Source organism: Lissotriton helveticus, chromosome 1_1 (assembly GCF_964261635.1).
Source record: "Lissotriton helveticus chromosome 1_1, aLisHel1.1, whole genome shotgun sequence".
Classification (NCBI taxonomy): domain Eukaryota; kingdom Metazoa; phylum Chordata; class Amphibia; order Caudata; family Salamandridae; genus Lissotriton; species Lissotriton helveticus.
The window spans coordinates 8055131-8078139 of NC_136057.1; the positions used below are offsets into that span (position 1 = coordinate 8055131).

Sequence of the window (23009 nt, forward strand, 5' to 3'; positions counted from 1 at the left end):
CCCGCTTGTTTAGAATATTTTACGCACACTTCCTCAGCATTTACCTCTCGTCTCTCTCTTGTTTCTGAAAGTTTCAGCTAAGTACATCATTGGCCGGGGGAAACCAACAAGTCTCTATTAACTTCAGCGCTTTCTCCGATCAGAATGCTGAGTGTTGACGCCAGCCGTCACTTCGGCCAACAGGCGGGAATTAAAATTCGATGTTGCAGTTGTCCGTGAATAGACAGAAGATTTCCAATTCCTTTATGTTGTCTTCTGAAAACACAGTTTACTGTTTTGAAAAATAACATTCCTCCTGGATGCCAGGTACCTGGGCGACTCCGATGACAAATAAGAACTTAAACCTGCGCGCCGGGGAGGGCTGGCTATATTGAATCCATTCATCCCGTTGTGTTCCAGGGCACAAAGCTCGTATAATCCTCCTGAGAAATATTGAGGGACTAATCAATACCTTTTCATAATCAGACTGCAGTCGGTGGCATTATTATGCACGCTCAGGTGTCTGAGGCGCTCGGGCCGCGCGCCTGCCAGCCTTTATGAAGAGATGACAAAGTCAGAGGGTTATAAAATAGTTACACAGCTCGAGCCATCTGTTCCATGATGTTTATGGCTTCTCCTCGATGAATGCTAAGTTTTGTCAACTAACTCTGATCCAACTTTCAGGGAAGATGTTTGTTTTCTCAGAAAATAAATAAATTTTACAGTGACCCATGTTTGGTGGAATGTATTTGTATGGACAGAGGGACTGTCACTGAGTCATATCCATTTAGTTCGTCCAGAGAGCCACTGACTGCCAGCTCTCTGTCATAGTTAAGTTCATTTTTACAGCACACTAACCCAGTGGGACTGGGAGTAGCTGTAGGCCCTGCTCTGCTGAAAGAAGTGGTTACTGCCTGAAAAATATGGCATTTAAAAATCCCTTAAAAATGAAATAGGTTTAAGGCAGAGAGTTCGCAGAGAGTGATCCATAGGAGAAATACGTATCATAGACTCTAAGTGTTGACCCAATCCCCTCCCCCCGGTAGCAGAAAGTTTAAGAATGTGGGGATAGAGAAGATTTCTTTGAGCCTATGAGCTCAGGGATTTAGTCTCATGTATGATGGAATATCGTCCCAAAATAACAAATACGCATTAGAACAGGCAGGGAAAAGTTGCTAGCATTGCATAGACAAAAAAAACTGGAACATATTTTTTGTTTTAATTCTGTTTTTATTAGAGTCGTTTAGTTGTATATAATGTTTTCTTGGTTACATGTAGGTTGACAAAAATGGCTAAAACACTTTTTTAATTATAACTTTTCAACATGTTGCACAACATACACAATGCTCTACAACACAGCTTAAAGACATTAATAAGGCCAATAGTTCTGTCTAAACATCTAAAAGGTCCTAAAGGCGAGACCTATTGGCCATTCCAATGCTTGTTTGACTTCTCCTGCCTCTTTGTGGACTCAAATGGGAATTGCAAGCTGTAAAGTTTAAAGGTCTGCGTGCTCTGGTGACTGAGGTATGTGTCTACTTGTACATGTATTGTTACAAGTGTTAAGCATTTGAAGATGGTATCTTAAAAAGCGGGTAGCTTCTCCTATAGTTGGTCAAAACTTCTCAGTTCTATGCTGTCATTCGGTCGCACAGGCAGACCTGTCTTACCTATGTAGGTATTATAGAGACCCTCAAATATACTATTGAATACCCATGTGTCCTGTATTATGAGCAGAAAGAAATACATACACCTTCTTGTACAAACATTTTCAGAGTATGCTGTTTGAAACTCAGGTATTCAAGTATTTGATTTTTTATTTTTATGTAACATGTCACTAGGTAAAAGCACAGACATATGCATGCATACCTTCACAAACTTGGTGCGACTTTCAACAGGGGTATGGTTAGGATTGCTGTTTTACATTTGGCAGGCCTAACATTCTGAGCAGTCGATGACAAGTGAACCTTCAAGAGAAAAGTGAGGTTTAAAACATCTTGGGAGAAGAATTAGTGATTCGGCTACTTTGTATGAGTCTATGGAAAGGTGCATTTGAAGTAGGCCTCTTTCTACACCTCTGTTGCTTCTTTCTTCATTTCTCTTGCTTCATTCTGCACCTTTCTTCCTTTTTCTGCACCTCTCTTGCCTCTTTCTGAACTGCTTTGGCTTCTTTCTGCACCTTTTTTCCTCTTTCTGCACCTGTCCTACCTATATAGGCATAGTTAGAAATCAGCATTTAAAAACCTTTAGAAATTCACTGAAAAAAACACAGGTTTTATGGGCGTTATAGTTAAGCTGACATTTCACTCAAAAAAACCCAGAGAAATTCAGCCATTATAGTTAGCTGAGCTAACTATAACTCACACCCCCATAATGCACTGCTGATGACCTTGCATATTACATCACTCATGACATGGTCAGTGACATCACTGATGACATCACTGATGACATCTCAAATGACATCACTGGTGACATCACTGATGGCATCATGCACTTAATATCTGATGTACCTCTTCACACCCTAATATAACCTTTCATACACCCACTCTAAAATACACACTACCATTTTTGAAACCATAAACATCAATACCAGTTAGTACATACCCACTCACTAATTCATAGGTCTATACAAACATCCACTCACTCTCCCATACAGCCACTCATACACGCAGTCACTCATCAATGCAGCCACTGATATGTGCACTCATATACCCATACGGACACTCACACGCCGCCACTCACTTATTGTGTTACTCACACTCCTAGTCTATAAACCGAAAAGTCAATCACACTGCCATTTACTCACCTATACTTTTATACACACACCACCTCACTTATTCATACAAATACTAACACATACTAACTCTCTTATACAATCACTGACACAAGCACACACTCATCCATACAGCCACTCTCACAATCACTCACTCTCACATACAGTCACTTTTATTCTCCAACACTCACATGTACTGCCTTTCACATATGTAGTTACTCACACATATCCATTCACTCACCAACACAGCCATACGCACACTCACTCACCCATACAACCCCTCGCAGATGCACTCATGAACCCATGCATCCAGTTAATCACCCACTTACACATCCATACAGGGAGTCACACCCCCGTACCCACCCACAGAGACACTCAGGCACCCATACAGGTACTCGGACAACCAACTATTATCCCGAATAGACACTCATGTAGCTACTCACCAACGCCTACAGCCACTTACACACCAACTGACAGACTGATACATATATTCACACAGATTAGTCATCCACCCATGCATTCACTAAGACACGTTTAATCACTCACTTATACAGTCAGGCATGCACCCACAAAATTATCTATTCTGATACTCATACACCCACTCATTCTTCAATACACCTTGGTATATATATATAACATCCTTAAACTTTTTAGAAACACTCAGTCGTTAGGTGATGTCATCAGTGATGTCATGAGTGATGTCATTTGAGATGTCAACAGTGATGTCTCTGAACATGTCATGAGTAATGTAATATATGACGTCATCAGCAGTGCATTGCGGGGGCGTGAGTTATAGTTAGCTCAGCTAACTATAACGGCTGAACTTCTTTGGTTTTGCAAGAGTGAAATGTCAGCCTAACTATAACGTTGCTGAAACCTTGGGTTTTTCAGTGAATATATATATGTGGTATGTGTGTATATATATATCTTTAAAAATGGAGAAGCGTCTCCATTTTGTCGATACTACCCCAGGCTTTGGAGTACAGCAGTTACGGCATTCTTGTTTGGATTTATTTATATAGATATAAATGTCACTAAAAAAATCAAAGATTACAAGTACGTTATAGTTAGGATGAGGATGTGGCTTACCAGTTAGAGTGGTCGACCTCAAAGCAAGGGAACTGGGTTTGAGACTCAGCAGGGACACTCGACATCCTGTGATTCTGGGCAAATCACTTAATCTCCAGTGGTAAAATTAATGTGTCCATCTGTAACGCAACTGGTGCTCATGTATAGTGCTCTGATACCTTCGGGTCGAGTTTGTGCTATATAAAACTCCCACTACCACCCCAAAAAAATTGTAGCAATAAAAAATGTAGAAACCACTGAAAAAACACAAATGTTACAGGGATTTTAAAGTTAGGAAATAGTATTAAAAACATGTTAGAAATTCACTGAAAAAAAGCAAAAGTTACAGAGATGTTTACCATAGCATACAAAAGCATAGAAATTCAACAGTTATAGTTATAGTTCTCCCAAGTAAATATAACTCGTTTCCCAAGGTAACTATAATTATCGCCTGCGCCATGCACAGTTTTCTCATCAATAATTTTACAGCAAATATTGCACTGATATTATTAATAATGCCATAGATGATGTCATGAGTGATGTAATATGTGGAGTAATTAGCAGTGCATGGCGAGTATTTACCTCAAATACTTATAATGTGCAGAATAAGAAATGCTCCTTGCCAAAGACCCTCTCCCTTCTAACCTTGTCCAAGATCCTAATCACGTTATTTCCCCTTACTGGACTACTTGCCACGGGATGTGTCCCAAACTCCCTCCAACTCGGACAAATCACTCCCATTCTTAAAAACCTCACTGCTGACCCTAACGACCCTAACAATCTCCACCCTATCTCTAACCTCCCACTTCTTTGTACAGACCTTGAAAAATGTGCTCTGCTCCAACTGGATCAACACATTGGCAATATCAATTTACTCAACTCTTTACAATCTGGCTTCAGAAAAGGCTGCAGCCCTGAAACCGCCATGCTAAATATAGTGGAAGACATCCATTCTTCCTTTGACAATGGTGAGACCTGCCTACTTATTACCTCGACCTCTCTGCTGCCTTTGATGCAGTTAACCATTCTTCCTTACTTAGCTCACTCTGCGCTTGCTTCGGCCTTAATGGTCTGGTCCTCAAATTGTTTGCCTTTTATCTCCAACATAAAAAACAACAAATCAAAATCACTGACTGCCTCTCAAACCCTACACCTGTCTACCTAGGTGTCCGCCAGGGCTCTTTTATCTCCCCTTCTCTCTTCAACCTATTTATGGAACCCCTTACCCCCATTCTGAAACAAGCGGGAATCAACTATCACCTCTATGCTGATGACACCCAACTTTGCTATAATATTAGATCCCACTCTGATGTACTTCATCTAAACAATACTCTGAGTAAGATCTAATCCTGGTTCTACTCCAACCATCTCAAACTAAACCCTAAAAAAACTGAAATCATTCTCTTCTTGCCAAAAAACAACCGGCTCCCCATTCAAGCCTGGATCTCGGACCTTAATGCCCGTAATTGTTCGCTCTCCTTATCCAACTCTGTTAAATCACTTGGTTTCACTATTGACAAAAACCTTACTCTCATTGACCACATAAAAAACTCGGCTAAAGGAGCTCTCTTCACTCTCGGACATCTCAAGAAAATCAAACCCTTCATTCCATCTGACGACTTCAAATGGGTTGTCCAATCACTAGTCCTCTCGAAAACTGATTATGGTAACGCTATCCTCACCTGAACCCCCAAAGTACACCTAGGCATCTTAGATCTGTGCTCAACCTAATGGCCGGACTAATCACTGACTGTAAACGTTTTGACCACATCTCCCCAGCCCTTAAAGCCCTTAATTGGCTACCCTTTGAAGGAAGATCCGCCTACAAGACTGTATGCATTACACACAAAGCTCTTCACCTACAAATCCTGTTGTACCTTACAAACAAACTCAAAAAAGTGGGATGCTCCCGTCTGACGAGACGCACTAACGCACTCTCCTTGCCCACCTCTGTACAAAAAGAAATCCACACAATCTCGCTCATTCTCCGGGAACGCCCCGAACATCTGGAATACTCTCCATAGGAACCTGTGCTGTAACCCCTACTACCGCAACTTTAAAAAAGACCTCAAACATCACCTTCTCAACAAATATTTGGGTCCATAACCTCGCCTCTGATCCTACCTTCTGTTTCCCCCGCTCTGGCTTCTCCTTCACTTTCTTCCTGCCTCTCATCTCTTGTCCCCCCTTTTTTATATGTCACCCTGTTTACTCTCTCCATACCCCCTTCTATCCCCTACCCATCTCCTACCCTTACCCCCAGCTCCTTCTAATAATGCCTCTCCGTTGATAATACCGTCTCTCCCTCAATTTGTTTCTCACCCATCTATTCTAATCTAATTATTTATTACCCACTGACCTGTCCAGAATTTTCTTTCCCCCTTTACATATTGAGCTGTACCTGCCTTCTTGTTTACCTTGTTAAATAGTTTTTCTTGACTGCCACTACTCATGTAAACAGCTTTTTGCCCATTTGTGCATAATATGTTTTAGTCTTGCCTGTCTTAGGTTTATGCTATTGAACACCTGTTTTTTTTCTTCCTGGACTGTTTCTGCTCATGTTAATCACTCTGATACCCCCGGGTCTAGCCAGAGCTGTATAAAACATTAAAATATATATATATATATATTTGCAGGTAACTAGGAGTGTTGGTTTCACAGTGATTCACAGAACATGAATCAGCCGGCACAGAGTGGTGTGTCCTAGACAATGGTCTGAGCCTAACTGGCCTCTTTGTCGAACATGCAGAATTAAAGGCAGTTAAATTTAAACATGCCTTCAGTCCCGAGACCCTGCAGCCCAATGCAATATAGAATGCAGAATTCTCAACAAATTTAACATTTCAAATAAATCCTTCAGTGATTAATAATGATTTTCCACAATTTGCACCAAAACTGGGAGTTTCTACTAAATGGAGTTATACACATGACGGCGCAATGATGGTATGCTCGGTGCAGTCATAGAGGAACTCCAAAGTGGCCCTTTTGTGGCAGGAGAAGTAAAGGTAATCCAGCATCCATTTTAATCTGTGAAGGTGCTCCCCCATTCCACAGTCTGACGTATGGAAGCTCCCAACCTACTCCTATTTGGAAAAGAGGAAGTTGTAGGCACTTTGATGTACACTAATTATTAAGCTATCAGCAAATGTTCCTGCACAAGTTGGGTCGATAATGAATGGTCACAAATATATACTTAGTGAGACAAGTCCAGTAATTTGTTAGGACGTTACTTTCCTTGTAAAATCAATTGTGTAATTTACTGTACACTGGAAGGTGTTGTCATTCAGACACAAAATGAACACTCTATATTACACTCTCAAGACTCAAGAGTTCATTTGTAACCAGTCTTTACAAAAGAGGATTCACCTCCAGATTGAAATTGCACAGAAAATTAAGAGGCCTGGAATTTTACAGGAAAATAAACTGGATTGATTAACTGTGCAGAGCCAGTACAACCACAGTTAAACCGACTGCGGTTTATTCACATACTCCTCACTGCAACCACGATGAAACAGACTGCAGTGCATCCACACACTCTTCAGTGCAACCACAGTGAAACAGACTGCAGTGCATCCACACACTCTTCAGTGCAACCACAGTGAAACTGACTGCAGTGTATCCACACACTCCTCAGTGCAACCACAGTGAACCTGACTGCAGTGTATCCACACACTCCTCAGTGCAACCACAGTGAAACTGACTGCAGTGTATCCACACACTCCTCAGTGCAACCACAGTGAAACCAACTGCAGTGTATCCGCACACTATCAGTGCGACCATGGTGAAACCGACTGCAGTGTATCCACACACTCTCAGTGCGACCATGGTGAAACCGACTGCAGCGTATCCACACACTCTCAGTGCGACCATGGTGAAACCGACTGCAGTGTATCCACACACTCTCAGTGCGACCATGGTGAAACCGACTGCAGTGTATCCACACACTCCTCAGTGCAACCACGGTGAAACCGGATGCAATGTATCCACACACTCCTCAATGCAACCACTGTGAAACCTACTGCAGTGTATCCACACACTCTCAGTGCGACCAGTGTATCCACACACTCCTAAGTGCAACCACGGTGAAAATGGCTGCAGTGTATCCACACACTCTCAGTGCGACCATGGTGAAACCGACTGCAGTGTATCCACACACTCCTCAATGCAACCACTGTGAAACCGACTGCAGTGTATCCACAGAGTCCCCAGTGCAACCACGGTGACACCGACTGCAGTGTATCCACACACTCCTCAGTGCAACCACAGTGAAACCGAATGCAGTGTATCCACACATTCTTCAGTGCACCCACAGTAAAACCAACTGCATTGTATCCACACACTCCTCAGTACAACCTCAGTGAAACCGACTACAGTGTATCCACACACTCCTCAGTGCAACCACGGTGAAACCAACTGCAGTGTATCCACACACTCCTCAGTGCAACCACAGTGAAACTGAATGCAGTGTATCAACACACTCCTCAGTGCAACCACAGTGAAACCGACTGCAGTTTATCCACACACTCCTCAGTGCAACCATGGTGAAACCGACCATATGGTATCTACACACTTCTCAGTGCAACCACGGTGAAACCGACCGCAGTGTATCCACACGCTCCTCAGTGCAACCTCAGTGAAACCAACTGCAGTGTATCCACACACTCCTCAGTGCAACCTCAGTGCAAACTGAATGCAGTGTATCCACACACTCCTCAGTGCAACCTCAGTGCAAACTGAATGCAGTGTATCCACACGCTCCTCAGTGCAACCTCAGTGAAACCAACTGCAGTCTATCCACACACTCCTCAGTGCAACCTCAGTGCAAACTGAATGCAGTGTATCCACACACTCCTCAGTGCACCCACGGTGAAACCGACTGCAGTGTATACACACACTCCTCAGTGAAACCTTGGTGAAAGACTGCAGTGTATCCACACACTCCTCAGTGCACCCACGGTGAAACCGTCTGCAGTGTATACACACACTCCTCAGTGCACCCATGGCGAAACAGACTGCAGTGCATCCACACACTCCTCAGTGCAACCACAGTAAAACTGACTGCAGTGTATCCACACACTCCTCAGTGCAACCACAGTAAAACTGACTGCAGTGTATCCACACGCTCCTCAGTGCAACCTCAGTGAAACCAACTGCAGTGTATCCACACACTCCTCAGTGCAACCTCAGTGCAAACTGAATGCAGTGTATCCACACACTCCTCAGTGCAACCACGGTGAATCCGACTGCAGTCTATCCACACACTCCTCAGTGCACCCACAGTGAAACCGACTGCAGTGTATACACACATTCCTCAGTGAAACCACGGTGAAACAGACTGCAGTGTATCCACACACTCCTCAGTGCAACCACGGTGAAACCAACTGCAGTGTATCCACACACTCCTCAGTGCAACCACAGTGAAACTGAATGCAGTGTATCAACACACTCCTCAGTGCAACCACGGTGGAATCGACTGCAGTGTATCCACACACTCCTCAGTGCAACCACGGTGATACCGAATGCAGTGTATCCACACACTCCTCAGTGCAACCACAGTGAAACCGACTGCAGTGTATCCACACACTCCTCAGTGCAACCACAGTGAAACCTACTGCAGTTTATCCACACACTCCTCAGTGCAACCATGGTGAAACCGACCATATGGTAGAGAAGTGTGGCTTAATGGTTAGTGCGGCAGACCCTGATGCAGTAGTCGGGCCGGGACCAGGGTTCAATTCCCGCCTCGGCGGGTCTCGGGCTCAATTTCCACGGACCTGATAATTCTCGCCTCGGTGCTTATTCTAATCATGAGTCCCACTCTGCACCTCTGGGCAATAGCTTGCTTAATCTCTACAACGGCCCCAACAACGCTGAGGATGCCTGACTTCACCTTGGGGGTGCCCAGGAGTGGGCTCCTCACAGGGAAAGGCCAGGAAGAGTTCCTCGGCGGTATTCGTACAAGCGCCGAGATGCCTACGGGTAGTCGTGCGCTATACAAGTGCGTAATCATTTTCATCCACACACTCCTCAGTGCAACCACAGTGAAACCGATCGCAGTGTATCCACACGCTCCTCAGTGCAACCTCAGTGAAACCAACTGCAGTGTATCCACACACTCCTCAGTGCAACCACAGTAAAACTGACTGCAGTGCATCCACACACTCAGTGCAACCATGGTGAAACTGACAACACACTCCTCAGTGCAACCACAGTAAGACTGACTGCAGTGTATCCACACACTCCTCAGTGCAACCACAGTAAAACTGACTGCAGTGTATCCACACGCTCCTCAGTGCAACCTCAGTGCAAACTGAATGCAGTGTAACCACACACTCCTCAGTGCAACAATGGTAAATCCGTCTACAGTCTATCCACACACTCCTCAGTGCAACCTCAGTGCAAACTGAATGCAGTGTATCCACACACTCCTCAGTGCAACCACAGTAAAACTGACTGCAGTGTATCCACACACTCCTCAGTGCAACCTCAGTGCAAACTGAATGCAGTGTATCCACACACTCCTCAGTGCAACCATGGTAAATCCGACTGCAGTCTATCCACACACTCCTCAGTGCAATCTCAGTGCAAACTGAATGCAGTGTATCCACACACTCCTCAGTGCAACCACGGTGAAACAGACTTCAGTGTATCCACACACTCCTTAGTGCACCCACGGTGAAACCGACTGCAGTGTATACACACACTCCTCAGCGAAACCTTGGTGAAACAGACTGCAGTGTATCCACACACTCCTCAGTGCACCCACGGTGAAACCGACTGCAGTGTATACACACACTCCTCAGTGCACCCACGGCGAAACAGACTGCAGTGCATCCACACACTCCTCAGTGCAACCACAGTGAAACTGACTGCAGTGTATCCACACACTCCTCAGTGCAACCACAGTAAAACTGACTGCAGTGTATCCACACACTCCTCAGTGCAACCTCAGTGCAAACTGAATGCAGTGTATCCACACACTCCTCAGTGCAACCACGGTGAATCCGACTGCAGTCTATCCACACACTCCTCAGTGCACCCACAGTGAAACCGACTGCAGTGTATACACACATTCCTCAGTGAAACCACGGTGAAACAGACTGCAGTGTATCCACACACTCCTCAGTGCAACCACGGTGAAACCAACTGCAGTGTATCCACACACTCCTCAGTGCAACCACAGTGAAACTGAATGCAGTGTATCAACACACTCCTCAGTGCAACCACGGTGATACCGAATGCAGTGTATCCACACACTCCTCAGTGCAACCACGGTGAAACCGACTGCAGTGTATCCACACACTCCTCAGTGCAACCACAGTGAAACCGACTGCAGTTTATCCACACACTCCTCAGTGCAACCATGGTGAAACCGACCATATGGTAGAGAAGTGTGGCTTAATGGTTAGTGCGGCAGACCCTGATGCAGTAGTCGGGCCGGGACCAGGGTTCAATTCCCGCCTCGGCGGGCCTCGGGCTCAATTTCCACGGACCTGATAATTCTCGCCTCGGTGCTTATTCTAATCATGAGTCCCACTCTGCACCTCTGGGCAATAGCTTGCTTAATCTCTACAACGGCCCCAACAACGCTGAGGATGCCTGACTTCACCTTGGGGGTGCCCAGGAGTGGGCTCCTCACAGGGAAAGGCCAGGAAGGGTTCCTCGGCGGTATTCGTACAAGCGCCGAGATGCCTACGGGTAGTCGTGCGCTATACAAGTGCGTAATCATTTTCATCCACACACTCCTCAGTGCAACCACAGTGAAACCGATCGCTGTGTATCCACACGCTCCTCAGTGCAACCTCAGTGAAACCAACTGCAGTGTATCCACACACTCCTCAGTGCAACCTCAGTGCAAACTGAATGCAGTGTATCCACACACTCCTCAGTGCAACCACGGTGAATCCGACTGCAGTCTATCCACACACTCCTCAGTGCACCCACAGTGAAACCGACTGCAGTGTATACACACATTCCTCAGTGAAACCACGGTGAAACAGACTTCAGTGTATCCACACACTCCTCAGTGCACCCACGGTGAAACCGACTGCAGTGTATACACACACTCCTCAGTGAAACCTTGGTGAAACAGACTGCAGTGTATCCACACACTCCTCAGTGCACCCACGGTGAAACCGACTGCAGTGTATACACACACTCCTCAGTGCACCCACGGTGAAACAGACTGCAGTGCATCCACACACTCCTCAGTGCAACCACGGTGAAACTGACAACACACTCCTCAGTGCAACCACAGTAAAACTGACTGCAGTGTATCCACACACTCCTCAGTGCAACCACAGTAAAACTGACTGCAGTGTATCCACACGCTCCTCAGTGCAACCTCAGTGAAACCAACTGCAGTGTATCCACACACTCCTCAGTGCAACCTCAGTGCAAACTGAATGCAGTGTATCCACACACTCCTCAGTGCAACCACGGTGAATCCGACTGCAGTCTGTCCACACACTCCTCAGTGCACCCACAGTGAAACCGACTGCAGTGTATACACACATTCCTCAGTGAAACCACGGTGAAACAGACTGCAGTGTATCCACACACTCCTCAGTGCACCCACGGTGAAACCGACTGCAGTGTATACACACACTCCTCAGTGAAACCTTGGTGAAACAGACTGCAGTGTATCCACACACTCCTCAGTGCACCCACGGTGAAACCGACTGCAGTGTATACACACACTTCTCAGTGCACCCACGGTGAAACAGACTACAGTGTATCCACACACTCCTCAGTGCAACCACGGTGAAACTGACAACACACTCCTCAGTGCAACCACAGTAAAACTGACTGCAGTGTATCCACACAGTCTTCAGTGCAACCACAGTAAAACTGACTGCAGTGTATCCACACACTCATCAGTGCAATCTTACACATGGTGTAGAAGGGAATTTTAGCTCCCCTCGATATAATGATTCAGCAGGCATTCTAAATGGAGTGCTAGGGGACCCATGTAATTATGCCATGTATTGTTTGTAGAACATGCAATATCCAATGTCAAGCCCTTGCTTTTAGTCACAATTAATCATTCATTTTGTATGTGTGTTTTGTAAAATTCCATTTTGTTTTGGTATGTTTTCTTGAAAGTTTATTAATTGTTATTATTACCTCATCTTGAACCATGTCAATAATGTGTTCTCTGTCTGAAAATGTATAAAATGTTTTAGGGATATTTGCTGGATTTAATTTTTTTACCCTTTTTCTAGAGGCAGACTTCAGGCCAGTCCTCTTTTTTATTTTATACTTAAGAACTTTCCTTTTATTTTAACTAAGCAGACTCTGTTTGCTATTTGATGTTATAGAAGAACCTTTTTCCATTTCTTAGCAGACTGTTGTTGTGTTGGTCTGTCTATTGATATACCTTTTATGATCCTCTCACAGATACTATGATGCTTATTTCTCTGAAAGAGTAGCCATGTTTTTGTCCTCTATAAGTATTTAAAATCTTTAATATGGCCCTATGGCTCGCTGTAGCTCCAAAGGCCTCTAACTAGGGAGCTGTTCTTTAATGGCCGGTATAGTCTGCTGCTGCGGACGATAGGCCTATTACAACATTTGACCAAGGAGGGCAAAACGGAGACTGAGGGGGTTGAAACACCCCTGTGGCTCTGAAACCTTTGTTTCGCAGCTGTTGTTGTGAATGTTCAACAGTTAGCAGCTGCATGCAGGGCCACGAAGGGGTAATAGTTTAACATTCATAGCAGTAGCTGCGAAAGGAGGCTGGAGTCCGCCCGTGTTCTCACTGGGCTCGGCTAAACTGCTTTTTGTCTTTCAGGTGAGCCAGGGAGATGCAGGAGCTAAGCAGTATTCCCCCCCTCCTTCCCAGACACCCGTGACTCCGTGAGCTATGAGAGGAGTGAGGGGGAGGCTGCTGTGTGGCCTGCTGCAGGGTCTATCGTTTGCTTTCCCCTGCTCAATCCATATATTTTGGACACGCGGGGGAAAGAGAGAGGCTGTGTACTAAGACATTGTAATGTTGAGAGCAGCGGGCCAATATCAGTTCTTAGAGGCTGCTGCTGCTCCTTGTGTTCAGTCAATCAATCAATCAGCAGATTTGTAAAGCGCGCTACTCACCCATGAGGGTCTCAAGGCACTGGAGGGAGGGGGGTGCTGCTACTGTTCGAACAGCCAGGTCTTGAGGTGTTTCCTGAAGGTGAGATGGTCCTGGGTCAGTCGACGGTGTGCGGGGAGGGAGTTCCATGTCTTGGCCGCCAGGTAGGAGAACGATCTTCCTCCGGTGATGGTTCTGCGAATCCGAGGGACGTCGGCGAGGGCGAGGCTGGTGGAGCGGAGCTGGCGGGTGGAACTGTAGAACGAGAGGCGGTTGTTAAGGTATTCGGGGCCCGTGTTGTGGAGGGCTTTGTGTGCGTGGGTGAGCAGCCTGAACGTGATCCTCTTGCTGATGGGGAGCCAGTGCAGGTTTCTCAGGTGGGTAGATATGTGGCTGTGGCAAGGGATGTTGAGGATGAGTCTTGCAGAGGCGTTCTGTATGCGTTGTAGCCCTTTCTGGAGTTTGGCTGTGGTTCCTGCGTACAGGGCGTTTCCGTAGTCCAGTTGGCTGGTGACGAGGGCCTGGTTGTTTGTCTTCCTGGTTTTGGTGGTGATCCATCGGAAGATCTTTTGGAGCATGCGCAGGGTGTTGAAGCATGAGGACGAGACTGCGTTGACTTGCTTGGTCATCGTGAGGGAGGAGTCCAGGATGAATCCTAGGTTGCGCGCGTGGTCCGTGGGTATCAGTGCGGTGCCCAGCGTCGTGGGCCACCAGGAGTCGTTCCAGGCGGATGGGGAATGTCCGAGGATGAGGACCTCTGTCTTGTCTGAGTTCAGCTTCAGACGGCTGAGCTTCATCCATTCTGCGACCTCTTTCATTCCGTCCTGGAAGTTGGCTTTGGCGGTGAGGGGGTCTTTGGTGAGGGAGAGCATCAGTTGGGTGTCATCGGCGTAAGAGATGATGTTGATGTTGTGCTTGCGGGCGATGGCGGCGAGGGGGTTCATGTAGATGTTGAAGAGGGTAGGGCTGAGTGAGGAGCCCTGGGGTACGCCGCAGATGATCTTAGTGGCCTCGGAGCGGAAGGGAGGGAGGCGGACTCTCTGGGTTCTGTCGGCGAGGAACGATGTGATCCAGTCCAGTGCCTTTCCTTGGATCCCGGTGTTGTAGAGTCGGGTTATTAGGGTGCGGTGGCAGACGGTGTCAAAGGCGGCCGAGAGGTCAAGGAGGATGAGGGCGGCTGTCTCTCTGTTGTCCATCAGGGTCCTGATGTCATCGGTGGCTGCGATGAGGGCGGTCTCGGTGCTGTGGTTGGCTCGGAATCTGGACTGGGATGGGTCGAGCGAGTTGTTTTCTTCGAGGAATGTAGTCAGCTGTTTGGTGACGGTCTTATCGATGAATTTAGCCGGGAAGGGGAGGAGAGAGATGGGGCGGAAGTTCTTGAGGTCTATGGGGTCCGCTGTTGGTTTCTTCAGTAGGGCGTTCATGTCTGCGTGTTTCCAGCTTTCCGGGAATGTGGCTGACGTGAAGGAGTTGTTAATGACGTTCCGGAGGTGGGCTGCGATGATGGTGTCGGCTTTGTTGAAGATATGATGAGGGCATGGGTCCGAGGGGGAGCCAGAGTGGATGCTGTTCATGACGCGGGTGGTGTCTTCGGTGCTGATGGGGGTCCATGCGTTGAGGCAGGAGGGGGGGGTCGTTGGTATGGTGGTTGGAGACGGGGTCTGGGGTCCGAAGCTGTTGTGAATGTCTGTGATCTTGCGGTGGAAGAAAGTGGCGAGGGAGTTGCAGAGATCTTGTGACGGTGAAATGTCGTTGTTGCTGGCACTGGGATTTGAGAGCTCTTTGACGATGCTGATGATCTTAGTGGCCTCGGAGCGGAAGGGTGGGAGGCGGACTCTCTGGGTTCTGTCGGCGAGGAATGATGTGATCCAGTCCAGTGCCTTTCCTTGGATCCCGGTGTTGTCGAGTCGGGTTATTAGGGTGCGGTGGCAGACGGTGTCAAAGGAGGCCGAGAGGTCAAGGAGGATGAGGGCGGCTGTCTCTCCGTTGTCCATCAGGGTCCTGATGTCATCGGTGGCTGCGATGAGGGCGGTCTCGCTGCTGTGGTTGGCTCGGAATCTGGACTAGGATGGGTCGAGCGAGTTGTTTTCTTCGAGGAATGTAGTCAGCTGTTTGGTGACGGTCTTATCGATGAATTTAGCCGGGAAGGGGAGGAGAGAGATGGGGCGGAAGTTCTTGAGGTCTATGGGGTCCGCTGTTGGTTTCTTCAGTAGGGCGTTGATGTCTGCGTGTTTCCAGCTTTCCGGGAATGTGGCTGACGTGAAGGAGTTGTTAATGACGTTCTGGAGGTGGGCTGCGATGAGGGTGTCGGCTTGGTTGAAGATATGATGAGGGCGTGGGTCCAAGGGGGAGCCAGAGTGGATGCTGTTCATGACGCTGGTGGTGTCTTCGGTGCTGATGGGGGTCCATGCGTTGAGGCAGGAGGGGGGGGTCGTTGGTATGGTGGTTGGAGACGGGGTCTGGGGTCCGAAGCTGTTGTGAATGTCTGTGATCTTGCGGTGGAAGAAAGTGGCGAGGGAGCTGCAGAGGTCTTGTGACGGTGAGATGTCGTTGTTGCTGGCACTGGGATTTGAGAGCTCTTTGAGGATGCTGAAGAGTACCTTGCTGTTGTGGGCGTTGTTGTCCAGCCGCTCTTTGAACGATGTCCTTTTGGTGGTGCCGATCATCTGGTGGTATTCGCGGGTGGCGTTCTTGAGGGTAGTCATGTTTTCTTGTGTCCGATGGAGGCGCCAGGCTTTCTCGAGGGTTCGGCAAGATTTCATTGCGAGTTTGAGGGCATCTGTGAACCATGCGGTTTTTCGGTTGCTAGTCTTGCCTGGGGGTTTCTAGGGGGGGGCGAGGTTGTCGGCACAGTTGGTGATCCACTGTGCGAGGTTGTGCGCTGGGTCGTTGGTGTCGGGGGTGTCGGCAGGTGGGTTCTGGCTCAGCGATGTGGTCAGTTGGTCTGTGGTGACTTTGCTCCAGCACCTGCGGGGGATCTGCGGTGTCTGGTGGTGACAAGTGGTCTTTTTGAAGGTGAAGTGGACGCAGCTGTGGTCGGTCCAGTGTAGCCCGGAGGAGTGGCTAAAGAAGACGTGGTGCTAGTGGAGAAGATGGGGTCAAGTGTGTGGCCGGCGAGGTTGTCGAGCAGGGTGGTGGTGTTGCTGTCATTGTTTTTCTCCAAGTGGTAGTTCAGGTCCCCTAGGAGGATGTATTCTGGAGAGGCATAGGCGTGCGGACTGATGAAGCCGGCGATGGTCTCGCTGAATTGTGCTCGTGGGCCCAGGGGTCTGTAGACGAGGGTTCCTCTGAGGGTGGTCTGGGGGTCGGTGTGGATCTTAAAGTGTAGGTGTTCGGCGGGGGTGAGTGTGTCTTTGGCGTTGGTCTTGATGCTGATGGTGTTCCTGTAGATGATGGCGATTCCTCCTCCAGTTTTGTTGATGCGGTCCTTCCGGGTGATTTTTGTAGCTGTCCGGGATGGCTATGGCGATGTCGGGGGCCGAGGAGGTGTTCATCCAGGTTTCCGTGAGAAAGGCGACGTCTGGAGCTGTTGTGTCGAGGAGTTCCCAGAGTTCGACGGCGTGTTTGTGGACGGAGCGGATGTTAAGCAGGATGCACTTGAGGTGGTTGCTGTTGTCGTTGCTGCGTTCGGTGTGTGGGGTGCAGGTTCGGAGGCAGGTGAATTTGCAGGCTTGGCAGGTGAATGGTCCGTGGGTGCGCTTCGGGGTGGCTTGGTAGCAGGCGGGTGTTCGGCCGGTGTTGAGTGCGTTGAGGGCGGCTGAGTCGTATCTCAGTTGGGTAGCTTGGCTTCGGCGTGGGCCAGGGGTTCTGGAACTGGGCGCGGTCCAGGCGCGAATGGGCGCAGACGGGCTTGCCTTTGGCGCGCCCGCTGCGCGGTTGCTGCGCTGTCTCCATAAGAGGGGGGCCGGGAGGGAGGGGCAGCTGGGTGGCGGGAGCGGGGTGTCGACTGGGCAGTGAGGGGGCGGGGCCGCAGGGGGTCAGCGGTGGGAAAAGTGCGGAAGGGCGGAGAGAGCGAGCGATGGAGCATCGCCGGGGTCAGGGCAGGCGAGGGCAGGCAGGCAGGCAGGCGAGGCAGGCAGGCTGGCAAGGCGGGCAGCGGCGGCGTGGGGGCGACCTAGCCAGGAGGCAGGGTCAGAGGTCGCTCAATGGAGATCTCAACATTCCAATGTTCTAAGCTTTGTCCTGTGAAGGTTTGAGTCCAAATTCCTGTTCTCGAGTCACTTCCCTGTGGGGCTCTCAAGACACCGATCCTCCACATCATCCCTTTAGATAATTTACAAATAAAAAGCGTCAACACATTGATGCCTTGCTGCTTCCATTTTTCAGCATTCGCACACTTCATCAGCTTGATCTTGCATTGGTGTTGATCAGAGAGCGTGGTTTCTATAAGTCTAAGAGTGCGGTTGACTGATTTATGAGGGGTCTGCAGAATTATGTACAAGGAATTCAACATGCCATTTGTGAACCAGATTGTTTTGCTTCGCAAGTTTTATGGGTTATATATGGAGAGATGGGGGTTATGAAGAAGGGACTGTGTTTTGGGGGGTGGTACTCTGAGACTGTGGGTGCAGTCTATATTCACAGAGACCTTTTCCAGCAAGAGATCATGCATCTTAGTGACCAAAATAGTGTATTTATTAATAGCCATAGTTCCTTCACAATGCTTCATTTGGTTTTGTTAGTTCAGGACAGTTATTTTGAAGCTAGGGTGAGTGTGATTGTCATCTCATGTAAAACCTTCTTTTTCATTCCTTTCAAGATATTGTGAGATTATCAGACGGTGCTGTGAGGCGCGGATAACACCCTTGGTGGTAGAAAAAAGTCAGGTAATGTTTCAAAGCACCCTAAGTTTCCTTTACCCCTGTTTCTTCTTTCTCTATTTCCTCTCTGTGGTTAGTGTTCACTCTGGCTTACGGTAGCGAGACACTTAGAGGGAGAGACACCACGGTCCTGGATAAAACAGTCAACCATATAAACAGGCAAATCTTTCCGCTTCCTCGCGGCGCCGCCCCAGCTCAAATCAGGCTAGAATTTGGGCTAACAATGCAGTCCTACTCAAGAATGGCGTCCTTTGTTACAAATTAAAAACCTCTGAGGCAAATTCCATCAATCGCTTCATATGGGAAGTGTTAGACCTGTCTGCTTTTGGGTAGTCCCTTCCATTTATTATTTATTTTGTCCCCTTTTTGCCCCTCATACCTCTTCATTTTTATGTCCACTGGATACTTTTGTGGTGTTGGACCGGGGGTTAGATGCTCTTTTTGCCCTCATAGTTCTTCATCAAAGGCCCAGAAGCCTTTTCTGACTAGAATTGTGGAACCCACAAAATGGACGCCAATAACTGCCATAACTGCCACACCTGTAGCTTGACCCATAGGGAAGAATAGGGACCCTCTAGAACCTTCTGGTCCCTTCCGGACCTCCTAGGGTCAGCCTATATAAGGCCAGAACCAGGACAGCCATTTTGTAGTGAGTTGCTGAGAGGCCAGCTAGGAGTTGAGACTACAGGTCTAGGAGGACAGTGCGTTGAGGGCCGATTGATGGTCCTTTGGGGCTACTATCCCCTATTGTTGATACTTCCCCACTTGTGGATCTGACCTTATCTAGGTCCTCAATGACTGAAGGCTGCCCTGGGACTCTCCGAAAATAAGAGCTGTAAGGCGCTCTGATCTCCACCTGCCTCTCAACCCCCCCAGTGGTGTTTCAAGAGCGGCGGGGCTGCAAAAGTAAAGTAAAGTCCACATTTGTAAAGCGCACAATCACCCGTAAGGGTCTCTAGGCGCTGGGGGCCGTCGGGAAGATTAAGCGAGCTATTGCCCAGAGTCACATGGTGCTGGGCTAACCTGCCGCCGGAGCCGGGGATCGAACCGTGGTCCCCAGATTCCAGCGTCAGTCGCCCTGGCCGCGGCGCCACACCTCTCCCACATCTGCCTACCTCATCGTTGCTGAGGGCACAGCCCAGCTGCGGGCTCGCCAACTGCCCAGCGCGGAGGTGAGGGGGTTCGAGGAAGTCCCCGAGTGGTGGTGACAGCGGTTCCGCTGCAGCGCGGAAAGAAGAGAGAAGTGTTCGCCCCCTGCGCAAGCGCAGTGGTAGCGCGACCGAGGGAAGCGTCTTAGCTGAGGAAGCGGCCTGCGGTGATCTGCTGGTGGTGAGTGACGACGTCCCCCTCCTGCTCAGGACCGGAAGCACAGCTTCCCTCAGAAACGCCCTCGCGAGTGAGCATGCCGAGAGGAGACACTACCGGAGGCGCGGCGGTGTCTCTGCACGGCGCCGATCCCGGTGGTGAGTCAGCCGGAGGGTGGAACAGCTGGGGAGCCGACAGGGATCTTTCCCTCCTCCCGGAAATCCGTTGCTCCGGGGCTCTGGTAATTGTAAAAGGCCACGAAGGTGGGAGATTGAATACCCTAACCGGCTCCGGTCACAGAACCCCCCCTCTGACTTCGACCGCCAGGTGCAAAGAAGGTGAGAGAGACCTTGTAAGGAGCCTGTCGGTACTGTGAACGAATTCAGGCGTGAGGAGAGAGTTTTGTGCGCAGTTACTGGTTAATCCAGACAGGGGCTTTCGCACTCGTAGGCTGACAGAACCGAATGGGGGACTCTTGTGACCAGTGACACAGGGAGTGATAAGCCTGTAGGAACCCCCATTGCTCTTTCTGTATAAAGTGAATCATTTAGCTGTACAGTTTGAAGTGAATAATTATCTCCCTGTATTAACTGAATTTTGTGAATTTCACCTGTAATGAACGTGAAAGGTACCAATGTGTAAACTATGAAAGGAGATGAATTCTTAATTCGACTCTTGATTTTGGGGTTCTAGGAACTGTCTAGTTATTGCTAAAAGTAATCCCTTTGGTAGAGTTAAGATTAAGGCCTTCATCCTAGTTACATGTGTACAAGCTACATACTGGAATAGCCACTGTCTATCCTTCATAAACTGTGTATTTCTGCTAGAAAGATTGGGTAAAAGTAGTGCTGAACTTTTATGTAAATGACAAAAGGAGTATAATATGAGTTCTAAAGTGATTTCCAATACTTAAAGTGAAAAGAGATTTAAGGAGAAATAATGGTGTAAAAGAGACGTAGTGAAACAAAAATATTTTTATAAATCAAACCATATTTTTCCACAAAACTTGGTGTAGTGTCGTTTTTAAGTGGAATTGCATTGAGTTACTGCTGGGTGGTGTGCAAACTTTACACTTGTGCTTCTGGAATCTGACTGTCTTGCCCTAGGCCAGGCTACCCTATGTGACTTGGCAAAACTAGGTCCAACATGATTGGTGTCTAGCGGTGGGATGAGAACTGTGGTTGCGACTACTCTGCAGTAACTGAGTGTATTCCACTGGCCTACACCTGGCGGACTTCCTAATTACTGCTTTTGTTTTTTCTAAATTTATTCCTGGTGGTGGGTGGAGGTGACCCTCAGAGTTTCCTATCCTTGTAACCTACTTCGGGGTGGTTGTCCACACTTTTCACTGCCAAGATGGAATTCGAAATGTCAGAGCTGGAGACCTATACTGTGGCACAGCTCAAGGATTTCTGTCAGGAAAGGGGAGTGTTCGTTAGGCGAGGGGCCAAAAGAGAGGAGCTCCGTACTAGTCTGCGAGCCTGGGTGGAAGCACACCCGGAGGGAACGGTGGAGGAGGAGGAGTCAGACAGAAGTACTGTCATCGAGAGGCTTGAAATGTCAATCAGCCCAAAGGTAGTCTCACGGGAGGGCAGCAGTGTGTCATCGAGAGGGTTGTCAGAGACCGAATTAGCCGACAGGAGAGAGGAAAGACAGTTAAGGTGGGAGATGGCCAAACTGGAGATGGAAGGGAGGAGGATGGAACACGAGCTCAAGCTACGAGAGCTCAACCTCAAAGCCCTTAACATCACTCCAAATGGTGGCAGCGAAATTAAAGAATTAACCAGGGAATCCAGACCCTACCTACCTAAAGACATAGTTGCCAGCTACAGCCAAGGGGATGACATAGCCAAGTGGTTGGCTGCCTATGAGGTCTACTTAAGAGCCCATGGGATCCAGAAAAAACACTGGGGGGTGGGTTGTACAAGTACATGCCTCCTACTGGGCGGGACACCTTGTTAGCCCTGGAACAGGAGGAGCAGACCCACTACCCCACCATGAAGGTAGCGTTAATCAAAAAGTTTGGGCTAACCCCGGAGAAGTATCGCCAAAAGTTCAGGGGGAGCCACAAATTAAGCACCCAAAACTGGGTGGATTTCCTGGACTATGCGAGGAAGGCATTGGAGGGCTGGGTACAGGGCAGCGAGGTGAAGGACTACGAGGGGTTATATGACCTTTTTCTTAAAGAGCATCTACTCGAGAAATGTTTTCCCGAGCTGCGCCCACACCTGGTGGACAGCAAGCTGACCAACCCCCGGAAGCTTGCAGAGGAGGCGGACATCTGGGCAAGTACCCGGGTGTCCTCAAAGGGGACTGGAGGGGATTCCCAAAAGGCTGGACAGGGCGCCCCTCAGAAGAAGGAGGGGGGAGATAAAAAGCGGGAGTTCTCTAAAGGTCCCCAAAACAGTTTCCAGGGAAAGGGAACAGGATTCACCCCTAAGGCTAACCCGCCCCGAAACCCTCATCCTGGCCAGCAGCCAAGGGTCGTCCACTGCTTTGAGTGTGGTGGTGTTGGTCATTATAAGGGAGATGTCAAATGCCCAAAGAGACTACCCCCTCCCACTGGAGGAAAAACCCCAGGAGTAGCTAGTGTAGTGCTCGGGAGGAGTTGCCCTTAGATAAGGGGGGTGAGTGGGCGGGTGTCACCTTAGTGTCCTTGGGAGATCGGGAGATGGTTCCTAAGATCCAGGTGCCCCCAAATACTACCAAGTATGGGCAATGGATCACCATCAATGGCCAGAGAGGGGAGGCTCTGAGAGACACAGGAGCCAGTATGACTATGGTAAGGAGTCAACTGGTGTCTCCAGAGCAGGTGATTCCCAATGTACTCCACCCTGCCGCGATGGCTGACGGCAGAATGGGCCACTACCCTGTGGCCGAGGTTCCCTTCGAGTGGGAAGGGGTTGCAGGTTCACTTCGAGTTGCCATAAGCCCTGCCATGCCAGTCGACTGTCTGCTGGGGAATGACATGGAGCACAATGCTTGGAGAGAGGTG

At 48.6% G+C, this 23009-nt stretch overlaps 1 protein-coding gene across 2 annotated transcripts in view; it reads left to right on the top strand.

Annotated features, from left to right (window-relative positions):
• LOC144808861 (uncharacterized) overlaps positions 1–23009 on the top strand; it is a 102109-nt gene that overhangs the window by 67259 nt on the left and 11841 nt on the right. For both annotated transcript variants that reach the window (XM_078673678.1, XM_078673670.1), the window contains exon 4: positions 18649–18715. The gene's annotated coding sequence lies outside the window, so the exon portion shown is untranslated. The remainder of the gene's footprint in view (positions 1–18648; positions 18716–23009) is intronic.